Below are 16977 nucleotides of genomic sequence, written 5' to 3'. Positions count from 1 at the left end.
AACATTAAGATTATTCCTTGTCTGTACTTTAGTATTTTTCACCATTTGTGAAGAAACATTAAAACAAGTTAAATGGTAGTGTGCCGAGTTTTTTTTTCCCTTCTTTTAAAGATGGTTATTTAACTAAGACTGAACAATGGGAACCCCTTGTGAGCATGCTCATTATCATTGTGGAGAACGAAGAGGGCCTCTAACTTTAACAATGTTCATGGTTGTGATGTGGGTTTTTTTGTTTTAAATAAAATTCCAAATGTTTATAAACAGTCGGAAAAAAAAAAACTTTCTTAATGTCTCTGGAAAGCTGAGATTTGAATAAGGATGAGGAAAATGGGAAACAGAAGCTTTCGTTGTGAAGGAATGAGGCACATGCATAGGAGCAATAACACAGACCGTATCTTGAGGGCATTACTGATCCTCATATTTATATCATTACAGGTTATTTGTAAAATACAAAAGTTTTAAAAATGTTTGGATGCCAGTGATGGGAAAATAAGCAGAAACTTTTTTTTTTAAGATTTTATTTATTTATTTATTTATTTGACAGAGAGAGAGAGAGGGAACACAAGCAGGGGGAGTGGGAGAGGGAGAAGCAGGCTTCCCGCTGAGCAGGGAACCCGATGTGGGGCTGGATCCCAGGACCCTGAAATCATGACCTGAGCTGAAGGCAGACGCTTAACGACTGAGCCACCCAGGCGCCCCCAGAAACTTTTTTTTTTAAGATTTTATTTATTTATTTGAGAGAGAGCGAGCACAAGCAGAGGGAGGGTGCAGAAGGGGAAGGAGAAGCAGACTCTAGCTGAGCAGGGAGCCCCATGGAGGGCTTATATAACAGAGACTCTTAATAATACTATCAAATTAATAAGAAAAATAAAGTTAAAATTTCCCCAACTTGGCAAAAGGCAAGAAAAGGAAAAAATAAACATGGAAAGAGAGGCCTGACTTCCTTCCTAGAATTCAATAACTTTACTTAGTCCATTTTAAAAAAAGAAGTAAAAATGTAGGTGTAGAAATGAGTAGCAAAAAAAAAATTTTTTTTTGAAGAGAAGAATGGTAATTTTTTGAAACAATTTTGATTGTTCATCTGCTCAGGATTATTTATTCCTTATATGTGGGCATATTTCTTATATTCCTCTCCCCCATCTGTTTTATTACTCTACAAAACCATATTATTTTGCATTCTAAGGAAATAAATATTATTTCCTATGGCTCAAAAGTATGAAAAAATTGTTGTTTTGTAAATCTCCATTAAAGGATTCATTAATATTAGTCTTTTCTTGTTTTAAAATATAGACATGCTTCTTCTTTATGCTGTTGCTTTGACTATTTCCCATTACTGGTTCACATAAATCCTTGAAGGTTGACCCTATCTTTCACTGATTCTGTATCTGCAACTCTGGTAAACTTTTGATAGATATATGACTCTATGAAGAGACTTTTCAGAAGTGGGAACTTGAAATACAAGATCTTCATGATTCTTATTTCAAAAGAATGCAATTCTTCGTTATAATAACAAAATGCACATTTGAATACACAATGTATTTGTAAAATATAAACAAGTAAATGTAATGTAAAGTAAGATTTAAAGAAATATATGTATTAAACTGGTTATCAGTTAGCCTTATTTCCTCCCTAAATTCAACTGCCAACTAAAGTGCTCATATAAATTCTGCCTAAGAGAAAAAATTTGAGCTTAGCTTACTTAAATTTGAATATCCAAGATTTTCTCCATAATTTCAGTATGTTGTTCTCACTTCCTCTTCAGAGCAGATATCTTCCCTTGCAGAGCTAAAAGTAACTTCAATTATTCCAACCAACCCTGTTATTCTTCAACTGGTATGAACTGCTTTGCTCCAAACTGAGCTTTAACAAAGACCCGAATTGGGCATTTCAGCCTATCATTCCTCATCTCAGGAAATCTCTCAATGAAATTAAGAGCTCCATGAGAGAAGGTATTGTAACATATTTTATTTATGCCTCCACTTCTTGCACAGTGCTTGGCAAAGAGAGAGGAGTCAACAAATGTTTAATGAATGATTGAACAAATGAGTAAGTGAATAAAGAAATCAAATAATAGATTTAAAATTCCAGTACCTGTTTTTAGCTCCTCTCCTATCTGTCACAGTTCAGAAATGGAAGAGAAATAGGACTCTATTTTAAAAAGCCTTTAGTTAGTTTTCTCCCATTTAAGAGATGAGAAAAATTGCTTCCTTACAATAAGTTATATAACTTAAATAGCCTCTTATTAAGCTGTGTTAACAGTGTCCCAGCAGTGTTTTTTTCATCTATATGCCAAAACCCTGAAGTGTTGATAACTGTCATAAAAGAAGCTTATTTTTTTGTGTGTGGCCAATTTTTTCCCCTCTGAACAGTGTGAATCATAATTTATGAACAACAGAATGGAGTTAATTCACATGTTTATTGATAGGAATTTTTGCTATTTTGCCCTTAGTATTTGTATAAGTTTTCTTTAGATCCTGTAACAAAGTACCACAGACTTAGCAGTTTAAAACAATACAAATTTACTATCATATAATCTCTAGGTTGGAAGTCTGACATGGGTCTCCCTGGGCAGGAATGCTTTCTGGTGCCTCTAGGAGGAGCAATACTGCATTGCTCTGATTCTTCTGTTACATCTTTCTGTGCACAGCTGGGAAGAGTTCTGAGCTTTTAAGGACTCCTATGATTCCAGTAGGACTCCTGGGTAATCAGGCTAATCTCCCCAGCTGAAGATTCATAACCTTAATCATATCTCAAGTTTCTTTTGCTGTGTAAGGCAATATATTCACAGGCTCGGGGGATGAGGGCATGGACATCTTGGGGGATAGGTATTATTCTGATTATCAAAGTATTTTTTAGAAATTTTAGAGACCTATTAGAGAAGATGGACAGAGATTCCAGTGCTTGTACCCCTGAAGGATAAAAGAGGGTAAAATTGCAAGAAATAATCTTTGCCCCCTTTATAAAAAAAATCTTTTCCTCCTGTTATGGACTGAATGCTTGTGTCCCCCTGAAATTTATATGTTGAAATTCTAACCCCCAATATTGATGGTAATGAGAGGTAGGGCTCTTTGTCAGAGCATTCATTGAATGAGAAGAGACTTGGAGAATTCCCTTATCCTTTCCACCATTGGAGGACACAGAGAGAAGACAGCTGTCTTCAGCCTGAAAGCTAGCTCTCACCAGACACTGCATCTGCTGATGCCTTGTTCTTGGACTTCCCATGCTCCAGGACCCTGAGGAATACATTTTTGTTGTCTAAGCAACTCAGTATATGGTAGTCTTGTTATAGTAGCTTGAATAGACTGAGATACCTCCTTTACAATTTCACCCTGGCCAGTTTTTCCTACAGGACCTCTTCTATTTATGACTAACCTATCCTCTAGTCGTCATGAAGCTTGTGAGTTTTATTCCCCCAGGTGCATTTCATTCCCTCCAGTGTATGTCACTAACACACTCTGGTCCATAATTCCAGGTATGGATAAAATTAACAAGTATTAGTGTCAGTTTTATTGTTCCCCAGATTTATTTTGAACTCTTGGTTGTGTGCAACATACAATTATACATGGACCCTAGGAGATAATAGATAAGAAAACATTTCATACAGCATAAATCAATATGCAAATGTAATGTTATTATACCTAAAACCTGATAAAAATTGAATATAGACTTTAGGTGAGTTATAATGGGGCATTATTGTAGCATGTCCCAAGAGACATTTTCTCATAGATAGTACTGGACATAATTTTTGTAATTGCCACTGGAAAAAGTCACAAGGAGATTACTGTGTACCTCATTTGACAATTAATGGTATATTCCTTTCTATACATTAGGTTTTGGTTTGGCAAATTATCTGTGCATGTGACTCTCACTGTATCTTTCTTGTCACTGTATCTTTCTTTAAAGAATGAGAGTGGTGCCATTTTGAAGAGGAATTGCTCTGTTTGCCCAATTAATTATTTCAGTAAAATTTCTTCACCAACAGCATTACTCTTACTGACTGCTTATGAAGCCATTAAGTCCTGGCTCTTGGTAACTTTTGGACATCGTGCAAGGGTGTCATATCAATCTTTTCACTGTCTTTGAAAGAGCCCTTAGGGAACCATATGAATTCTAGTGTATTTTTTAAAGATTTGCTTGAATTTGAGTAGCAAAGAATATAGAATTTAGAAGTATTATTTGGCATTGAGTGAACATTTATTTTAAAGTGCAAAATTCAAAGCTAAGGTGCCACAGAATGTGTACCAGGAAGTTAGTTATTGAACAAAAAACTTAAAAGATTTTTTCTCACGTAGACTAAGTTGACAAACTGAAGTATGCAGAAAGCATCTTCAGGAGAGTGGAGATCTGAGTTTTCAAGCCAGTTGATTGTGTTCAGCAAATGATTGGTGGTAAACTGGTATCTTCAAAGCAGCAGCCCAGTGTTGCTGTTTTCTACTACATATGTGATTCTTGGGGAGTTTTGTTGTTGCTGTTATTAATGAAAGCAAGAAAATAATGTTTTTTGTTCCATTTAGTAAACGTCTCAAGTCTAATGCTGTAGTTACGCCGTAAGTAAAACATCTTTTTTTTTTTTCTAAAGATTTTATTTATTTATTTGAGAGAGAGAATGAGATAGAGAGAGAGAGCATGAGACAGGGGAGGGTCAGAGGGAGAAGCAGACTCCCCGCCGAGCAGGGAGCCCGATGCGGGACTCGATCCAGGGACTCCAGGATCATGACCTGAGCCGAAGGCAGTCGCTTAACCAACTGAGCCACCCAGGCGCCCGTAAGTAAAACATCTTTTAACAACGGAGTGGACAAAGAGAGAAGCCTGACTGGTGAAAATAAATATTTTGTCATTTCTGTGGACAATGATAATTCCTGGTCAATTCCTGGTAATATACAGCACCCCCACAATCCAGATGACATAACTCATTGCTAACCTCCATGACCTGCCAGGGAAAGAGCATAAACTCAATACTATGTTTTAAAAGTCAACGGATACTTAGTATGTATTTTTAGAACAGTTTTGTTGCTTACCCAGAGGTTTAAGTACTAAATTTCACTCTTTTCCAAAAACTCAGCTACAATTTCAACAAATTATCTTGCCACGTGTTTCAGATACAGGTCTAAAATGCCATCAACTGGGACGCCTGGGTGGCTCAGTCATTAAGCGTCTGCCCTCAGCTCAGGTCATGATCCCAGGGTCCTGGGATCGAGCCCCGCATCGGGCTCCCTGCTCCGCGGGAAGCCTGCATCTCCCTCTCCCACTCCCCCTGCTTGTGTTCCCTCTCTCGCTATGTCTCTGTCAAATAAATAAAGTCTTAAAAAAAATTTTTTTTTAAATGCCATCAACTAAGAAACTCTACAACCCACATACTTTGCAGACACACCCAGGGAATATAATTCTCAAGGGGCTGTTTTTCAACTTGTCCCAGGAAAGAGCACAGCAGGCCTACCAAAAAAAGCTGATAATGCTATAAAAGGATGGTGAATTTAGTAATAGAGAATGACATAAAAAGTGGGGTTGAGAATGTAATGAGTGATAGGTAGGACTTAATTAAATGGAAAATTCAAAAGCAATGAAGTATCCTACTTGTAGCAACAAAGGAGACTGAACTGGAGGAGATGCCTCCTGTTGTTGTATAGGCACACGGAAATGCCGATAAAATACATTTTAAAAGAAGTGGGGGGCGCCTGGGTGGCTCAGTCGGTTAAGCGACTGCCTTCGGCTCAGGTCATGATCCTGGAGTCCCGGGATCGAGTCCCGCATCGGGCTCCCTGCTCGGCAGGGAGCCTGCTTCTCCCTCTGACCCTCCCCCCTCTCATGTGCTCTCTCATTCTCTCTCTCTCAAATAAATAAATAAAATCTTTAAATTAAAAATAAATAAATAAATAAAAGATAAATTTTAAAAAATTTAAAAAAAGAAGTGGAAATTGAGTCCCCAGACCTATCACACAGTTCACAGGAGATTCCCACAGAATAGACATCTCTTATGTGGATGAATTCACAGTACAATATTATATATCACACAAGAAAGAAAAACATACCGAGGAAGGATGAACAGATGCAAGAAGGCAAAAAATTAGCACTCCTAGAAGTGGAAATAGTAGGAAAATCTGAAAAAGGCTTTGAAATGAATGTATTTCACATGATTAAAGAAATAAAGGGACTGAAAACATAATTTCTTAAAAGATACTATAAGGTAGGACAAATAAACAGATTTCTAAAAATGACCAAAGAGAACTTTTTAAATTTGAAATGTAAATATTGAAATTAAACACTTGATAGATTAAAAGAGTGACAAACTAGACACAGCTAAAGATAATAGAAAAGTAGAAGATATATATATATATGTAGAGAAAAAGGAAGGTAATTAAGAGACATCAAAGACAAAATGAGTAATTTAACATATGAAAACACTCTGACCTTGTTTCTTGGGGGAGAATATTGATGATGTGAGATAAAATTGAAGATGTGAATATCAGCAATTACCCTTCTAGGTGTATATACTAACAGCTCTTTCACATGTACACAAGGACATACACAAGACATAAACAAGGATGTTTATTACATCAATTTTAATAGCAAAAAATCAGAGGTGCAAACATCTGTCAATTGGGAAATACATAAATAGCTTAGAGTACATAATGGGTACATTACAGTAATTGAATTTACTAATATATATGTGTGTATATGTAGTAAAATGGAAAATATATACATTTTAAAAATAAGCTTTGGGGCTCCTGGGTGGCTCAGTCGTTAGCCGTCTGCCTTCGGCTCAGGTCATGATCCTGGGGTCCTGGGATCGAGCCCCACATTGGGCTCCCTGCTCAGCGGGAAGCCTGCTTCTCCCTCTCCCACTCCCCCTGCTGTGTTCCCTCTGTCAGATAAATAAATGAAATCTTTAAAAAAAAAAAAAAAGCTTTAAAAAATATCACAAAAGGATAGGTAATAATTTGATAATCACGGTATAATTATTAAAAGCACAAAAATATTTTATCATTACAAACAGAATCATAGGATGAATATAAACAAGGCAGGATAGTCATTATTCTTTAGGGAAGAAGGCAGAGAAAAGGGAGAGAAAGGTTTCAAACTATATTGGTGTAAAATTTTACTTATTTTAAAACAAATTTGAAACAAGGAAGAATGTTAAATTTGTGAAAAAAAAATTGAGAAGTATCTCAGTTCTATTAGGCTTTATTCCCTATTCATTAAAAACAATCTTGTAAAAAATAAATTCTAGGTTGCAAATCCAGTGGTTACTTGGCAGTCATTTTGCTTGACCTCTCATTAGCATTTGACACAATTGAGCACTTGCTGCTTCTTGAAACACTTGACTTTGAAAGTTTTATGTTCCCTGTAAACTTGGAGGTGACTCTCTTTCTGGCAACTATGTTGGGGAACCCCAGGGCATAAGGATGCCTACTCTTCTCATGTGTAATAATCCTTGGGTGACCTATCTACTGTCATGGCTTTAAATACAATATTTACAACTCCCAGGTGTATCCTCTGGTCCTGACATCTCTTCAGAACTGATTCACGTGATGCAGTGAGCAACCATCTGCATTGCAGACTTAATGTAACTAAAACAAACTGCTTCTCCCTACACCCATTCTTCACACAATATGCAGAATAATAAAAATAAGTCAATCCCATGCAGAAATCTCTATTGGTGTACTATGACTCATACAACAATATCTTAATTCCTTGCTATAGTTTATTGGGCTTCACATGACCTGGACTCTAGCTACTTCTCCAAATAGCTTCACAGCTTTTTGCCAAATAAATCACAAGTACTTTTGCCTTAAGATCTCTCTTCTCAGTTTTTTCTGCCTAGAAGTCTTCTCCAAAGATATTTTTAGTTCGACTCATTTCATTCAGCTTCCACTTAAATGTCGCCTCCTCAAAGATGCATTCTGTGATCATCATGTATGATTCTTCATATTCTATATACTTACCCCGCTCTTTATTTTCTTCACTATCACTTTTAACCTGACATTTTATAAATAATGTATTTATATATTTTTGTCTAGCATGCTTCCCCCCATGAGAATGTAAGTTTCATGAGGTCAGGGGTTTTTGTCCATCTTGCTCATAGCGTTGTTCAGTTACCTTGAACAGCCTCACACAAAGTAGGTGCTCAATAACTATCTGTTGAATTGAGAGATCACTTATTGACTGTTTTTCAGTGTGTTTGAATTCTTCCATTATGAACAAAAGTAACAGTCACCTTAGTAGAAATAAGATTTGCTAGCACTTTGTTTTTCAACAAAAAATTACTCTAAGTCATTTATTGAATATGTTTATAGTATACTAACATTATATTCTCAGTTCACCTCTCTCAGCAGTCTGTTGCAGTAAAATGGCGGGGGGCATATAAAAGACAAATGAGGGCGCCTGGGTGGCTCAGTCTTTAAGCGGCTGCCTTCGGCTCAGGTCATGATCCCAGGGTTCTGGGATCGAGTCCCACATCGGGCTGCCTGCTCGGCGGGAAGCCTGCTTCTGCCTCTCCCACTCCCCCTGCTTGTGTTCCTGCTCTCACTGTCTCTGTCAAATAAATAAATAAAATCTTTAAAAAAAAAAATCTTAAAAAAAAAAAGCAAAAAATAAATAAATAAAAGACAAATGACATGAGTCTTCCTGTGAAAGATTAAGCAACATTCACTTTCTAAAGCACTTGGGTTAAAATTTAATACTTTAAACCTGGCAAATGTATCAAATAATTACCTTCATATAAGATTTAGTTTAACTCGGGCACTTGGGTGGCTCAGATGGTTGAGCGTCTGCCTTCGGCTCAGGTCATGATCCCACTGGGATCGAGTCCCACATTGGGCTCCCTGCTCCTTGGGAGCCTGCTTCTCTCTCTCTCTCTGTCTCTCTCTGTCTCTCATGAATAAATAAATAAATAAATCTTTAAAAAAAAAAGATTTAGTTTAACTCTAAATGCGAAATATTATAGAAAAGGACAGAGTATCACTTTGTTTTTGGTTATCAATCAACCATGGTACATGAGTAACAAATATTAAAAGCAAACTATATATGTAGTATTATTTTATTAATCAAGAAAAATAATCAAAAAAGGAAGAGTAGGGTCTAAGCACTCGGCCACTATAATAGCACATTTGTATCTCTAGATGTCTGAAGAATGGTGGTGTTCAGAGCCAGCCTTAGGAACACTGTAGAACTGAATCATGATAAGCCCAAATCCTGATCCTCTACCCTTATTCTAAGGAAAGGTCCTTGCTGACATCCTCCATATGCAATTAACCAACGAGAGAAAATGCTTTTTTATTTGCTAATTAGCTTAAAATTGGAAGGGCCTATTGGAAATAACCTACTAAAAGCCATTTTTTAGGCAAAAGGCAAATAATATCTGACCCTTCAGAGTTTTAATTGATGGAAAGAAGTGTAAGGCTAAAAAAGAACAGTAGTGAATACATGTATGGTTAATGCATGGCCAATTCTCAGATGTTAATCCTTGAGAGTTTCCTTCTGTTACAAAGCTGGAAGGAGTTGGGGACCTGAAAGATGGAAGCGGCATTGCTGTTTGGATTGGATGTAAAAAGAAGTAGCCAAAAAGTTGCTTTCTTCCTAGATGAAATAAAAATGAGTCATAAGACAGTTCTTAAAGTCCTGCATGGCTAAGGATCCTGAGCACCTTGCCTGGAACTATGGCAATAAAGGAGGTTGTTTTCAAGAGCTGTCAGTCTAGGTCTTGGGCTTTAAAGGTGGAAAGTAAGCATGCCATGTTCAGAATTTTAAAAAATCCTCCTTACTCTGGAGGCTAATCATTGTTAAATTCTTGTTTCCTCTATTAAAGTAATAATGCCATAATTACAAAGGGAGGGGACTTCATGCCTGCTGGTTACAGATCTGCATTTATGGATTTTGAGGTCCAGGCACTCAGTTCCTGGCAAAGAAGCTAAAAAAGACTGCAGCTGAGAATTCTCAGAGTTGAAAAGTAGTGGTAATTGTCACAAATTACCACATGAAATTGCCAGTTATATTCCTAAACAATTGCCCTACTTTAGCAATGAATCCAAAATTTTCTTGTAGCTTTCCTTTAGAAAACTTGAGTGTTAACCTTTAATACTATTTTGAAAGTTGCTAGATTGCAACCTGAATATATCTTGTTAATCTTAGTGGTACTTAAAAACAGATGCTCCATGATTTCCCAAAAAGACTTTGTGTTGATCGCAAATCTCATTTATGCATTGCTCAATTCCTAATTTTCTCCATAACCATACACATAGAATAATGCTACCGTTCTTCAACATTTGCATCATTACTAGGAACCATTTTTCCTAGTCAGTCCTGGATATTGAATTTTCCTTCTGCAAGTCATTTTGGCTTAGAAAGATTCTAAATATTTTGCTCAGAAAATGTGAATAATTTTCAGTGAGTTTATGTGGAAATAAAAATTTCAGGTGAAGAATAAATCTATTTTTGTTAATTCTGATTAACAAAATGAGAAATGTGTGTTCAGTCAGTCAGAATCAACTAAACTGAAGTCCTTGAAGGTAGGAACATTTCTGTCATTTCACTGAACATGCATAATTAACTGACCCATTTAATTATGAGAGGATTTGGTTAATCCTCATAAGGGCTAGAGCAGATGCTGTATCATTGTGGTTCACTCCACCATCCTGCTGTTGAAGCACAGAACAATGAGTATCACTTGACTTGCTGGCATTTTTAAAACATCCAATGCTAAATATTAAAGAGAACTAATATTTTTATTGAAAAATAAAATCCCATCTTATCTCAAGTTCCTCAAAATGGATGCCTTAAAATATAAACAAGAGACCCCATATTTCAAGAAAAAGTGAGTTAGAATAATCCAAACAAGTCATTTAATTCTCACAGCAAATCACTGAGTGGAGTAACTATTATCTCCATATTACAAGTGAAGGAACTGATACATTTAAGTGGTTTCCCTGAGGTCACATAAGTAATAAGTGGCAGAGCTGTGACTAAAACCTGGGTCTCACTTGTTTCTAGTGCTGAACAATTAGCACCCACACTTGGAAGGCAGTGCAGTACATACAGCTCTAATCATTCCCTGGAGTCACACCCTGGCTTCACAACTGGCTACCTTTGTAATCTGGGACTTTTCATTTATTTTCCTCAATCTAGAGATTCTTCAAATCAAAATGAAGAGGATAATAATATAATTTACCTCGTGTTGTTTTAAAGTTGTATGAGAAAAGGCATGTAGAGTGTTCAGCGCCATATCCAGCACATCTTAAGTGCTCAGTGAGTATTATCTATCCCAATGTGCAAAGAAAAGACATTTTCATAGGGAGTAGGATTTCCTGGGTCTTTCGAAGGAGACATTGATGGACAGAGTAAGGAAGTTATAAATGAAGAACTTCCTTGGCAATTTAGTTAACATAAGTTCTAATCAATAATGCAACACACATTTATGGCATGTCTGATATTTTCTAATTAATGTACAAGGACCTGGAGATAGAAAAAAGAAAGACATTGCATCTGTATTCAAGTAAACCATGCCCTGTTTGTTGGAATAGAGCCAAAAAATAAATAGAAAATGAAAAATAAAAGCTGCTGAGAAACGACCTCACAGATTTCCTAAATCATTCAAGAAAGGGCTTCAAAGTGGAACTTGAAAAATCACACATGACTTTTCAGAAGTCTACCTGTTACTTTATATGTTGGGAAAGGATCTGAGTTGGAGACAGGATAAAGATGAAGCTGAAGACTTAAGAAAATGTCATACAGGATGCCTGGGTGGCTCAGTCATTAAGCGTCTGCCTTCGGCTCGGGTCATGATCCTGGGGTCCTGGAATCGAGCCCTGCATCAGGCTCCCTGCTCAGTGGGGAGGCCTGCTTCTCCCTCTCCCACTCCCCCTGCTTGTGTTCCCTCTTTCACTGTGAGTCTCTCTGTCAAATAAAATAAAATCTTTAAAAAAAAAAAGTCAGATAATAGAAGATAGTAAATGGCAGTCTGAAGAATTTCAGTTTTATACTCTAAGCAATAAGGATTCAATAAAGTATTATAAGCAGGAGATGGGCACAGTTACATGTATACTTAGGAAGTCCCTACAAAGATGGAGACTGATTGAAGATGCATTATATCAGCCAGATTAAGTTTGGCTGCACCTAACAGAAATCATGAAATAGCTGTGGCCACGTGCAAAGGTGGGCACACATGAAATGGATCTGGCAACTTTATCTTTGTCATCTTTTTAGTGCATAGCTAAAATCATCAAGTTCACTTCAAGATGACAACTGAATATCCACTCCTATTACATCTACATTCCAGGCATCAAAAATAAAAAAGTGTAAAAATTTTTAAAAAGAGGGAAAGGGGGAAAAATTGGATGAGCCAGCTGAGTCAGTCCCTTTTAAAGAGCTTTACGGGGATCCTACCCAACATCTTGTTTTCATCTTATTGGCTACTCCAAAATGGGATGAAAGCTGTTATACACTGCTATACTCAACAGTATAGGGGCTCAGTGTCTATAAAAAGGGGGGAAAGAATTCTTAAGTGGTTAACTAGGTGCTTGCATGAATAACACTGTTAAATGCTATTACAGTAGTAGAGTTCTTGCTAAGTGAAATGTCAGTCAGAGAAAGACAATTATCCTATGATCTCACTCATATGTGGAATTTAAGAAACAAAACAGAGGATCATAGGGGAAGAGAGGAAAAAAGTAAAACAAGACGAAATCAGAGGGGGAGACAAACCATAAGAGACTCTTAATCATAGGAAACAAACTGAGGGTTGCTGGAGGGGAAGAGGGTGGGGGATGGGGTTACTGGGTAATGGACATTAAGGAGGGCACGTGATGTAATGAGCGCTGGGTATTATATAAGACTGACCTCTACCTCTGAAACCAATAATACATTATATATTAATTGAATTTAAATATACCAATCAGACTAAAAAAAAAGGTAAAGTAATAGAGTTGTTTTTTTTTTTTAAAGATTTTATTTATTTGACAGAGAGAGACACAGTGAGAGAGGGAACACAAGCCGGGGGAGTGGGAGAGGGAGAAGCAGGCTTCCCGCGGAGCAGGAAGCCCGATGCGGGGCTCGATCCCAGGACCCTGGGATCATGACCTGAGCCGAAGGCAGACGCTTAACGACTGAGCCACCCAGGCGCCCCAAAAGGTAAAGTAATAGAGTTCTAATGGGAACTGGCACTAAGGTAGATCTGTGAAAGTATGAAGAAGGAACTCTATTCTTAGATCAACTAAGAAAACAATTGTGCTAAGAAAAAAACCCACTTTTCCCCATATCTCCCTTAATCTTCCATGTGAACATAAAAATATTTGTTCAGTCTTTTAGTTCTTCTTTCCCTGCATTTATACTCTTGTTTTTCTCTTACTGCATTCACTTGAACCTGCGATTCATTGTTGAAATGTAATGGGCATGTTGTCTGTCTTGTTTCTGCTTTTAACATTTTGTCATTTAAAGATTATATTGTTGTTTTTAAAAAAACTAATATTCCTCAACAAATTTTATACTTTTTCTTTTCCTTAGAGATTTTCCTATAAATCACTGCTGAATTATATTAAATGCCTTAAAGCTCTTATTGAGTGGATTTTATTAATTTTCTCAGTTAATTTGTTAATGACTTTATTATGACATATTTCTGATACTTAAACTGTTCTTGCCTTCCTGGAGTAAATGCTGATAGGTCATAGATTATTATTTTCATATATTGCTGAATTCTTTTTACTTAATTACTCATCTATTTTTTTTTTTTTAAGATTTTATTTATGTATTTGACAGAGAGAGACAGTGAGACTGAGGGAATACAAGCAGGGGGAGTGGGAGAGGGAGAAGCAGGCTTCCCGCAGAGCAGGGAGCCCTATGCGGGGCTTGATTCCAGGACCCTGGGATCGTGACCTGAGGCGAAGGCAGACACTAATGACTGAGGCACCCAGGCGCCCCTTTCTCATCTATTTTCATTTGTGACTTTTGGCCTATAATTTTTTTATAACTGTCTTTGCTGCATTTTCTTGTTATTTTATGCTAACTTTATAAAAATGATTTTCAGTCATTTTCTATGGCCTAGATTAGTTTAACAATGGAATTACCTGTTTCTTATGGATTAAATTTGAAAATAGCAAAATGACATGGTCTTTGTGCCTTTTCCAATGATAGATTTGAATAACCTCAGCATCTTCTCTGATGATTGATTGGTTCAAACACAAGCAAGGATTAGAATTTTAGGAGCCATTGGACTTTAAGAAGCATGTAGGCTTGGGCAAATAAAGATCAGGGCTAGCAGTGACTTCTCAAACATCCTTCACTGCAAAGACGTTTGGGATCTTTTCACACCCTTGGGCAAAGGCATAGGCTGGAGTACTAATAATGGCTAAGATAAAATTGTCTATCAGCCTAGGCAGATTGAGGTTAGATTAAGTCAGACTTAAAGAAAACATAAAAAAGAAAAATGCCGATGACCTTTCTTAAATACTCAAGCTCATGAAGTAGAGTTATATACTTGCATTCATTAGTAACACTACCTAAGCTGGCTACCTCAGCCAACTCAGAGAACTCCTAACCTTAGTTCTGTTTGCTAACCCAGGGTTTGTCCATTTCTTAAAAAACACCCCTGCCATGTCCACAGCTGCATGTGTGCAGCTGTACATGGATACTTTATCACTGATACCACATTATATTTTTTGAAGATTTTATTTATTCATGAGAGACAGAGAGCAGCAGAGGGAGAAGCAGGTTCCTCCATGGATCAGGGAGCCCGATGCAGGACTCAATCCCAGGACTCTGGGATCATGACCTGAGCTGAGGGCAGACACTTAATCGACTGAGCCACCCAAATACCACATTATTTTTTTTTTTAAGAATTTATTTATTTATTTGTCAGAGCGAGAGAGCACAAGCAGGGGGAGCGGCAGGCAGAGGGAGAAGCAGGCTCCCTCCCAGAGCGAGGAGCCAGATGCAGGGACTCGATCCCAGGACCCTGGGATCATGACCTGGGCCAAAGGCAGACCCTTAACTGACTGAGCCACCCAGGCATCCCGTATTTTTGAACAAAATTTCTATTTTTGGACCCTGCAGATTCCCAAATCAACAAATGAATGTCCCGTAATCCCTGAAATAGATTGCCAGTGTCACATTTGAGAATTATTTTAAAACTTAAGGATAAAATATATCCTTTATTTTTCTGTTTTCTTTTGTTTTCATCTACTTATTTTCATGCCAATCTCATTTTTTTCCTCAGATACATTCTAAAATACGCCCCGCCTGTTTACACTGATTATCACAAGATTTGTATGTATATGCCATAAGAAAAAAAGGATGAGGTGACATAGCTCTCAACTCTGAATATAACTAGTTTGCTGCACTTTTTCCCAATTGACAAGTTGTGTGACTGAAACAGCAAATCAATTTAGTCAAATTGATTATGCAAAACGTTGAGGCTTTCTGCAAAGAATCAGCCCCTACTCTACAGAAAATGGAATCATTGTCACCCTTTATCCCAGAGCCATACACACACTGGAAATGTGACTGTGTTTTGAAGGCATGCTACTTCTGTGGACTTAGTAAGATTTGTGGAAACGTTGGCTATATGATCTCATAGACAGCAGAAACCAAGTCTTCCAAATCTAAATCCTTTGATGTAGACAATATTATGGAGTCTTCTTTCTATGGGGCATGGTAATCATTTCTATTTAGGAAAGTTTATACAACAAGAAACTCAAAATTAATATTTTTAAATGCTCATATTGTGCAAAGAAGTGTTCTAAGAGCTTTATATTTATTAACTCACTGAGCCCTCACAAGAACTCTATATATGTATGTATGTATATATTGTTATAATCATTGCTGTTCATATTTTATGAATGAAAAATTTATAGAGAGATCATTTAGCAAGTAATTTGAGGAGTCAAACCCAGCTAGTCTGTGCTGTGTGCATGCTACCACATTCTGTTACATTGCTCAGGTAGACTAGTAAGAACTAGTGGAGTAACTAGAAGATTTACCAAAACTTAAAAGCTTCTGAAACCTTCCTTTAGATTAACTACCAATGTGTGCAGTGAAATCAAAGTCTCTAATAAAACAGTAATAGCAATAGCAGCAGTAACCAAACCCCACATCAGAAACACTTAGTGACTTCATAGAAAAAGCAGAAAAGAAAAAGAAATGCATGCTGCACAGTCTAGCCTAGTCTAATTTTTCAGGCCACAGCAAGCAAGATATGGGTTAAGAAATTGGCTCCAGTTGTACAGAGAGTCTGATTTATTTACCTTCACCTTCATGTATATCATATTGATATTCCTGTACTTTGTATTGTAGATCACACCACTTGACACATTACCATTTTTCTGGTGATGATTTTGAAGTAAGAACTTCGAAAATTCATAAAGAAATGCCATTTTGCTGGTTTAAAGGTTATTTAAAAATGATAACTACTAGCCTTCATTTATTTATTCATTTTCTAATTCATTGAGTTAACATGTATTGAACACCCACTGTGTTTCTGGCCTTACCCTAAGTGTTGTCAGGCCAACTAGGAACAAGGCCCCTATTATCTTGGGGTTTATATTCTTTTTTTTTTTCCGCATTTATTTATTTTTTTAATTCATATGTTAATCCCCATACATTACATCATTAGTTTTAGATGAAGTGTTCCATGATTCATTGTTTGTGCATAACACCCAGTGCTCCATGCAGAATGTGCCCTCCTCAATACCCACCACCAGGCTAACCCATCCTCCCACCCCCCTCCCCTCCAGAACCCTGTTTGTTTTTCCAATACTATGTTGAATACCAGTGGTGATAGTGGACATCCCTGCCGCATCCCTGACCTTAGGGGAAAAGCTCTCAGTTTTTCCCCATTGAGAATAATATTCGCTGTAGGTTTTTCATAGATGGCTTTTATGATATTGAGGTATGTACCCTCTATCCCTATACTCTGAAGAGTTTTGATCAAGAAAGGATGCTGTACTTTGTCAAAAGCTTTTTCTGCATCTATTGAGAGGATCATATGATTCT

The sequence above is a fragment of the Leptonychotes weddellii genome, chromosome 7 (assembly GCF_054177405.1).
Source record: "Leptonychotes weddellii isolate Sample4059 chromosome 7, ASM5417740v2, whole genome shotgun sequence".
Taxonomy (NCBI): domain Eukaryota; kingdom Metazoa; phylum Chordata; class Mammalia; order Carnivora; family Phocidae; genus Leptonychotes; species Leptonychotes weddellii.
This window is presented reverse-complemented; position numbering follows the sequence as displayed.